The sequence below is a fragment of the Lipotes vexillifer genome, unplaced genomic scaffold (genome assembly GCF_000442215.2).
Source record: "Lipotes vexillifer unplaced genomic scaffold, Lipotes_vexillifer_v1.1 scaffold432, whole genome shotgun sequence".
NCBI lineage: Eukaryota > Metazoa > Chordata > Mammalia > Artiodactyla > Lipotidae > Lipotes > Lipotes vexillifer.
The window spans coordinates 720,295-730,656 of record NW_006787716.1 but is presented as its reverse complement, the minus strand read 5'-3'; positions in this window follow the sequence as shown (position 1 = coordinate 730,656).

Here is a 10,362-nt window from a genome sequence, read left to right as displayed (position 1 = left end):
ACCGCCCTCCCCGCCCCCCCACCCCCCCCACCCCTGCTTTCTGGCTTTCCTCAGAGTCTGAGACTTGCAGGGGAACCAAGGCAATGGAAACGTCTTCTGCAGGTTACTCTAAACGTGGAAAAACCCTAGATTCTGAGTATAGTGACTATGCTGGGGGCAAACTGAACATCAGAACAAATATTAAGACATTGGAGTGGTGTCGTGTAATAGAAAAACCCAGTCTTTGAGGTTAGATTTGAATTCTAGTGCCAGTTTCATCCATCATTAAGGCATGGCTTTCCTCAGGCTCAGTTTCCTCATCTATAAATGGGAATCATATTACATGCATCGTGGAGGTGGAGGATTAAATGTGATATGTATAGATGGGTAGATAGATAGATAGGAGCAATAGCCACTATACAAGAAATGAGCAGTATTAACTTCTTAATCTTCCTTTATTCTTTATTTTCTAGTTTTTAGAAAATGTTTTGAGGCCATACTTGTGTGCCACCTCTGACTTAACTACTAACAATAAAAATAATACCTAATATATATTAAACACAGTCAGTACAGTAGTTCAGAAAATAAACTATGAAGCCAGATGCCTGGGTTTGAGCACAAACTCTTCCATTGACTCACTGGTGACATTGAGCAAATTACTTAACTTCTCTCTGTGCCTCAGTTTTCTCATCTATAAAATGGTGACAGAAAAAGATCTGACATTTATAGAAATGCTAGACATTCTTCTAAACCTTGCTATGTATGAACTCAGTTATCTTCCCAATAACCCCACGTAGTGGTAAAATTACTATCGCTATTTTACAAACGAGGAAATTGAAACACAGAAAGGTTTAAAAACTTACCCAAGTGATGGAGCTGAGATAAAAATCCAGACAATGAGTCTCTGAAGTCACTTTGTTAACCACTAACTCTATTATTATATAACTTCACCTCAAAACTCTTCTCAAGTATTATCTCATTTAATTCACTCAAAACTGAGACATTCTAAGACATTGCTTCTACAGTACTTCTAATGTTCAGAGACTGAGGAACAATGAGCTGAAAGAAATAGCTCAAGTTCACAAAGCTGGTATGTTACTGCCTAGTTTTAAAATCTATATTCAGAAAATCTAAACCACATAGCATCTATTTTAAAGATAAGCCGGAGACTGAGAATTTTGCACAAATACCCATAGCCCCCTGGTCTAATGGGAGCATTTAAAGTTCAGCAGAATTCTCTTCTCTCCCACACTACTCCCATAGTATGCCTTGTTACCTAATATGTATTTGGGGCTTTTGTCACTGGGTTCTCCCTTCACGCCCCTACATCTTCACTGTCACTGGTCTGTGGTGTCAGAAGGGCTATTTGTGCAGCCTGATTGGAGTGATTGGCAGAGGGTGGGTTTTCGCTGGTAACTCCCAAAGTTTTTCTGTGCCAAGACTTGCCTGGCAGCAAGAAGTTTTAAGTGGTTGCAAGAAAAAAAAAGAATATATATATATATATATATATATATATATATTTAACCATGGACTGTACCTTTTGCATTCACCCACTCACATTTTTTATAACACTTTGGTTCACTGCCTTTAAAATTAATGCATACACATCATAGCTGGTGGGAATATACAGAAAATTTCATGGAAGATATTAAAGAGTATTTATGGATCTTATCACCTAAAGACAGCTGTGGCTAACATTCAGTGTTTGTTATAGTTTGTCCAGCCTCTTTGATGTATGTGTTCATGCATGATGTATATAAAATGATGTATTCTGTGATCTGAATCAGTTCAGACACAAACAGGAATTGCTTGATTTTTACTGAGTGGTTACCCCAGTTAAGTCATGTTAACTCTTTTATCCCTAGAAGATAGTACATCCCTTAGTAGCACCTTGGACAGTCTTTCATATTTGAAATAGTTAATGAAAAGTTTATTTAGTTTAAAAAACTCCAATCTCACATTCAAAAGCTTTCCTCCCCACCACCGCTCCCCCATGAAAGCCAGGAAGGAGAGGAAGAGGGGAGAGTAAAAGACAGAAGTCTCTGAATTACCTAGATACTGTAGTTCTCCCAAAAATAGCCGCTGAAGGATATTAATCACTTGCTAAATAAAATACACACACCTTTTTCAATTTGCCATTTGCCTCTTTGAGTTGGTATAATTATTTTATAATATTGAAATAATTATAAAGTGCTACATGGAACCAAATATAGCAAAATTTTCCTATGAATTCTACCTTCCCCATCCTAAAAAGCGAAAACATGGGTCTGGGGAAAACATCCTTTACCACTACCTCTATCGTTATGTATCTGTACTTCTAAGTCCTTTCCATATATTGTCTCATCTCATCCACCTAAATTAAAACAATATAAGGCATTGCTTCTATTAGTACTTCTAAGGAACTCCTAGGTTTTTGGTTTAAGACATTTTATTCTACATTTAGCTCTTTAATATATTTGGGAGTTGGAGCATTGGAGCATTGGAGTTTCCTGCTCTGTTCAGGAGAAATATGTGACCAGCTTGGTTTTGCTCTTTTGTTAATAAAAGTGTCTTTCTTCTTTAATGCTTGGAGAATGTTTTATTCAACTGTAGGTCTGGATTATTGGCTCTCTGACAGGAGACTACTCACTGGATAGGCTGATCCAGTTCACTAAGGTGAGCATAGATGCTTTTGATAGAACTCATTAATTTCATATCAATTACTTATGAATTTTTACTAAATCTTACCATAAGGCAAATTGTAAAGAAGCATGTAAGAAAAACAAATGTCAGGGCCAGAAAACCAAGGAAAGTAACAAAAATAAGGCACTTTCTTCCAGCAAACAGCCCTAGCCAGATATAAAATAAAGACAAAAAGAGATGAAATTTAATAAGCAGGTTCAACTCTTAGGAAGTCAAGTGGGTGAACTTTCTGAAAGTACAAAGTAATAAAATAAAAAAGCAGAATACTAGAGGCATTTGCCACTACTTATGAAAAAGATGTAGCCAAAGCAAATGCTGCTCAGTGAGTATCTGGAACATTCAAAAGTTGAAGAATGACAGTGTCTGCGAAGCATAAGCAGAGACGTTGGTAGTCAGGGTGCCCCTAGTTTCCAAAGTATCAACAGCAGCTTGGGAATTCCCTAGGAAACATAGGCTTTAGCAATTATAGCAAGAGGCAAAAGCTGCTGGCACAGTTATAAAATGCCTACTCACAAGAGAATGAGCAGACAGTTTTACCAGGTAAAGTTTCCCCCAGCTCACCATGAAGCTGCCAGAGATATGGGACCAAAAAAAAAAAAAAAAAGAAAACCAAGAGACTTTTAATACTCTGGATGAAAATATATTATACCTCAATAAGTGGCTGCTGCTTTTGCAAATTTTAAGGATTAATAAAGTACAATTATCTTGAAAGTCACTCTGCTTGAAGAGATACTATACATGGTTGCATTTTTTCCCAGACAAATGGTAAAATAAATAGAAATAACCTACTGATGGAAGATGTCTCCCAACTGACAATAGACTAACAGGTGGTGGTCTCCAGGGAGACCTAAGTTGATTGGCATTCTGGCAAAGCTTATACAAGGAAGGGTTTCTCTGCCTGCCACCAGTGAGCATCACTGAGTCACTGCAATAGACTTTGGCAACATCAAATGCTAAATTTCAGGAATAAAGATTCTTGGATGAACTATTATAGCTGATGGAGATTGACTTTCTTTTTTAATTTATATATATATATTTTTTATTTTCTGGGAGTTGGAATGGTGCTTTGAACACTTGAGAGAATTGGCATGGAACTCATTACACTTCTGAAATCCTGAAGGATTGCATTGTTATGGGCTGAATTGTGTTCCTTCAAAATTGACACGTTGAAGTCCTAACCGCCCCCCCCCTCCCCAGTACCTCAGAGTGTATGCATTTGGAGATAAGGTCATAAAGAGGTGATTAAGTTAAAGTGAGGTCATTAAGGTGGGCCCTAATCCAATATGGCTGGTGTCCTTATGAGAAGAAGGTATCTGAACACAGAGACAGAGAGATACCCAACATATGCATGAATAAAGGAATGATGCTATGAGGGCACAGTGGGAAGGAAGGCAGCTTCAGAAGAAGCCAAACCTGCCAACATCCTGATCTTGAACTTCCAGCCTTCAGAACTGTGAGTAAATAAATTTCTGTTGTTTAAACCATCCAGTTTGTGATATTTAGTTATGACAACTCAGAAAACGAATACATATACCTATTCCAATAGAAGACATTGGAAAGAACAATGATGGCCAAACTTCAACTCCACCCAGGCATGAGGATGACATCCAGCTGAGAAAAAGCAGGAAAAACAAAAGGCAAGAATTTTAATTTCTTTAGACAATTTAAGAATGTTGAATTCTTTTTGTGCTTTAACACATAAGAACAAGATAACTTCCTTTGGACTTGAATTTACAACAGCAAAGGGATTTAATATTGAATTTATTTATTCACAGTAATTTGATTTGAGGAAGGGATTTAATATCTACTTTGGGGCATCTCTATGTTACAGACATTTTATGATGAGTATCTTCTTTTATCAGTTAATCTTACTGTAGAACTTCTGAAGGCCTTTAAGTGGAATGTGGCTGGACTTAATTTGAGATAGGAATTAAAAAGGCATGAATTTTTATTTTTGAGTTTAGTGTGGGATTGTGGGTGATTTAATTAATGTGCACAGAATGTTCCATTCCACAGCTTTCTGGAGGCAAAATGTACTCTGAGCATCAGAGAAATACCCAAAGGGACAGTGATCAAACACCCCCACACACACAGGGACATACATACACACACATAAATATTGGAAATATAACAAGATGGACTTCTCAAATGGTTGGAAGTACTACTTTGGTCAGCTACTTTTCTGGGAGGGGTGTTGGTGACTCCCTGAGTTGTATACTGAGAATAAACACTGTTAAATTTTCTTCTGAGGAGACTAGATACAGCTAACTATAGAGTGTTTGATTAGATGGTGAGTTTTGGAAACTGAGCTGAATTTCTCAGTGAAATAAAAGAGAGCCTGCAAACTGTAAGTACTTGTCCTCTTTTGCCACCCTCTGCCTTCACTCCACATAGCATTTATCCTTCCCTCCAAATAAGTATTAAAAATATTAGTGAAATAAGAGTTTAAATGGGTATGAGACTACTAGCCTGCCTGGGATGTAAATATGGACTGGGCCTTCCCTGACTCTGAGACTTTCAAATGAAAGAGCCCTTGTGGAGGTGGTTAGATACTAAAAGACAATCTTTCTTTAAACAAATCGTGTCATGAAGCCTAAACACAACTCATGCAGACTATATAATTTGACAGAGTAGGGGCCAGAGTAGGTAGCTATTATTTACTGAGTTTGAATCATGAGTGTAAGAATTTTTCTTTTTAAATTAATTTCCAGACAAGGAATCCAATATAACACAGTCTAAGGCTTTAAGGGAGGAGATATGGAGATGGGAAAAAGGGGTAGGTATTTTAAAGTCAAGAAACCCAAACCTTCTCTGACATACTAGAATAGCTGAGAACACTGTTTGGTGGCTTCCAGTCTTATCAAAAAGGTAAGCCCTGGGCTGTGTGGAGGCAGATTGTCTAGCAGAAGACCCCGTTTTGCTCATCTGGGATTTATGATGTGCTGTTCCCACTAGGTCATATATGAAGATCTCCATTCAGGATAATTACAGCAAATTCAAATCTGCATTATAAGTCAGGCTGTACTAGACAGCGAGCTCAGGGTTTAAATAACTGCTCTGTTGAGGGCCTGTTTTGTTAGTCTTCATATCAACACTATGAGATGAGTTAATTTAATACCCCAAATTATAGATGAGAAACTTGTACCTAAGGAAGTTAATAACATATCTAAATTCATATAATTAATAAGGAGCATAGCTTGTAACTGAAACCTGTCTCATCCTAAAGTGTGTCACTTACCAAGACACTAGTGAATTTTCCAGTAAAGGAATTTAGAAAAAGCATATTTACATTGAGGATTAGCTGATCTGAAACGCTAGTCTCAGAAATGTTGAAAAAAAAATTAAAATAATGAATCAGAAACTTAATATTCTTTAAGAAAGAAAACCCAAAGAGGTAAAGGAAATATCTATAACACTCAAGTACAAATATAGTCTTATACTTCAGTTGAGAAAGAACTGCATTAATTCATGGTTTATCTTGCAAAAGTCTTGTTCAGTTAAAGTTTGAGAGCACAAACTCAAGCCGCTCACTCCAGCCGTATTTATTTAGCATATCCATTGAGTTTCTTTCACGCTTTTCCTATGAAAACCTCAAGGTACAGTTCAAAGATCCTTTCTCTTTTTCTTAAACAAAAAAGTATGCCTCAAACATTATAATGAAGAGAAAAGACCAGGAGAATAGCAAACTAAGGAATATAGGAAAATGGCCAAGGGGGTTAGAAGAGGTCATTTTGATTGAGAAGGATACATTCCAGTGAGATGACAGGTAATGCAATTTATCTCTTTTACATACAATTTAACATCATGGCCACACATTAATTGGGGATTTTAGTTTCAATTTGTACTGTGTCCCTATGCTATCTTTAATCATCCCTCCTATTTTTTTTCCTTTTCTCTTTCCTTTTCTTTCTCTTCCTTAATTCTCTCTCCCTAGGGCCAACCAATTGTTATCTGTTTTAAGGGTATGAGATTGCCTTCATGATATATTTGATTTTTATAACTCCAAGATAAACTAATTGGTGCCTGGACCTGCCAACTAAGGGATACACTTTTAAAGTCTATAATCTGTTTTCTAGCATTTTAAATATTCTTTAGTTACTTAATAGAGTGTGAATGAATCTCAGATCTTTCTGTAAGAGCAAGTTTTAGCAGAGAAATTCCAGTCATATGCCAGCATCATCTCAAATTCTTGGACTACTATTCACTCTGAGACAGAAGCAGCCAAATATGAATAGGAATGTTGGTCATTCCCCAAATTAGGACCCAGTTCTTTGCTTGAAAGACTGACTTTGACATGTCTGGGAAGGACTGATTCATCCTGGCATCTCTGGAGATCTTGCTGTTAAAAATTGATAAAATACAATTGCATTTTACAAACATATAATATTCAGCTTATATATCAAGTACAGAATGACATGGTATGGTTGAACTTGACCACAAGATAAATTACACTTCTGGTTTAATGTTCCTGTGACTCTTTGGGTGTTGTTGATATGTGTTAGCTATTCTAAAAGACTCTAATGAGTCCAGTTTAAATAAGTAAGTTGCTATTGAAATGTCAATAGGCAAAATGGTGTAGAGTTATTATTTATTCATCATTTAGATTTAACTGTGTCATTTCTCTATAAACTTTATTTTAGAAAAGTAAGTGCACTAATTTTCCTTTTGTTTCTGTTAATATCACCACTAAGTTGATAAGAGATCTCTGCACATGACAACCAGTAAATGTCCCAGGACATTATCCCAAAGCCATGATGTGTCATTGATGCCTTTGTCATGTGCAAGTCATCTTGCAGGTAGATGTTCAAGTGGCTTCAGCAACTTAATGATTGCATTATATGCCATTCTCCTCTTGAGAAACGTGAATCTCATAGGAAATATTTCCCATAACTCAAGAAGACATGCACACGAATTTAGCTACAATTCTCTGTGGCCCACAAATAAATAATGATGGTGGAGCCTAGCAAACTTCCTGGTACATAATAGACATTTTATTGCTAAGCAAATTCATGACATTTTTGGTAAATATTCACAAATATTTGTTGACAAGCAAATGCATGACCTTTCACATCCTCCCTGAATTTTCTTGGAGTGTGCATACACTTCTAAATGAGACTAAAAACTGCAATCAGAACTTAGATCAGTTCAGTAAGGAACTGGTCTTGGGCCCTATTTAATATCAATATTATGTTACCCTGTCTGGAAGTCCCTGCTGGAGGAAACAGATGTCTTACTGTACCATTTGATAGAATTTCACTTTTTCAGAAGAAACTGCAGACTCATGAGAAAAGTTAAGCACTTTTGTGGGGTTTTCTCCAGCTATGCCATCACTGAGGCTGGAATGGAACTGCTTTGCCAGAGTACATCATTAGCAGCCTCATCCAGCCCTCCATATCTCACGCCTCCACCGTGCTCAGCTGTTGTTCCCACCTGGCATAAGAAATGCAACTCAAGGAAAGAAACAGCAGAAGGGAAATAAAACAAGAACAAGGAGCTGGGGTTGAACCCATAAGAGGTAAAATGAGCATAGGGTCTGGGAAAAATAGAATCTAAATTCAAATTTACCCATTGCCTCAACCCATCTCTGAGAATACTGGCCCCATCTCTTTCATCATTCTCCTGCCTCTCAAAAGGTTTCTAGGGTGGAGGAAAATAGAGAAAAGGAGAGATGATGTGAGTGCTGCAGAAATATCAATTAGGCCAACTTCTGAGGTAAGAAGAAACTCACTTAACACCAGGAAGAGGTTTTGAAAAGGTGAAAATGCTTCCTTCCCTGGAATAGACCTTGACAGCAATCCTGTCAATTTCCCCTTTGCTGAGTGAAGGAATCTTTGAGATAGAATTTCAGAGTTTAAAGTGGATGAGAAAATATAGGAGCTTTCTGATCTCAAGCCTCATTGTTACAAAGCTTTAGGTGTCCAACATCCTCTAAGGTTTATGTGACTCTGGAACTTATATATTTAATTATTTAGAGCTAGATGGACTAGCCTGAGCCAAGCAAAGCAGAAGCTAGATCCAGTTAGCATAAAGTTTGCTCCCTGATGTATAAGGAGAAAGGAGAAAAAGTATTTGCCATTGAGATACACCAGTGCAGGTCAAAAATTAGCAAAAGAGATGAGGATTTAGGACAGACTCATTTTGTGACTACAGTTTGTAGTAGAAATTATCATTATCCAGATTTGTGGTAATAGTTTTATGGGAAATTATCTATCTATCTTTTTTCTACATATACAACATGTAGAGAATATATACATTCAATAAAGCTGTATATATACTTATACATACTATATATATTGTATATATTCAAAACAGTTCCAAATTGGACACTGTAACATAAGTGTGTATTACTAACACAATTTATATATATAGCAAAATGAGAAAAAAAGCATATCTGTACACTAGAATGAAACATTTATTAAATAAATATTATTATTTAATAATATATGGCATTTTCATTTCTAGGTTCATGTTCTTTTTCTCTAGTTATAATTTTGATAATGGCATCTAAATTAATTACACTATGATCAGAGGACATTGTATGCAAAATAATTGTTTATTGGCTATAACATTCAATTTTTGCTTGAGAAGTAAACTACTGAATGTAGGGCCCAGTATATGTCTATTATTTCTGCTACTGCATCCTTACAATGATATATCAATTGCTCAAAGGAAAGTGTTAAGTTTTTTGAAGCTGATGAAAGCTTTATATTTTTCTTATAAGTTATGCAGTATTTCGCCTTATATATTTGGATGTTAAATCACTGGCTGCTTATGAGATTGGAATTTTAAATTTCAAATTAAACCTCTTAGGATCCAACAAGATTTTTTTGTCTTAAAGTTTATTTTCTCTGATATTAATATAGTCATCTCATGTATTTTATCTATTAATTGCCTTCTTCCTATTTTTCCATCTTTTAAAAATTTTTGTATTCTTTTATCCTTATGTTTTAAGTGTGGATATAATAACTATAAGCCTAGATTTAAAAATCTAATCTGAGAATCTCTGTCTTTTAACTGATTAGTTTCTTATTAATACATAATATAATATAATAATACTGATTAACTTAATACTTGTGATTGCAGATATATTTAGATTTATTCACATTGTCATATTTTATTCTGTTTTAAGTTTTGTGCTTTTTATCTTTATTTATTTTACATTTTTATAATATAAAATTTATATATTATTTTATATTTTATATATTCTTTTCTGCTTTCTGCTTTCTACTGAATTGAAATTTTTTATTAAATTTTTCCCATTTTATACATTTGGAAGTTATGCACATTTATTTTTATTTACTATTTTATTTATTTCTTTAGTTATTAAAATGAGAGCATGGATATTTGATTTAACAAAGTCTAAATGTATTCAATTTTGTGATCCTGCTTCCAAATAATATGAGGATTTTGAACATCTAAATTTCAATCTTCTTATTCCCTTCATACATGCTATTTTTGTTCAACATTTCAGGTTTTTATAAGTTGCAAAGTCCTAAATTCGAATATACTGCTAGAGTGTTGTACAGTCAATACCTAACTTCTCAGATCATTTTCTTTTTGTTTTATTCTCCAATCATATTTTAGCTGGAAGATACAATTCTAGGTTGAGAGCTATTTTCTCTCAGCAATTGGAAAATATTATTTTATTTTCTGGTTTAAAATTTTTCACTTGATGAATGTGTATCAGCTTAATAGTTGCTG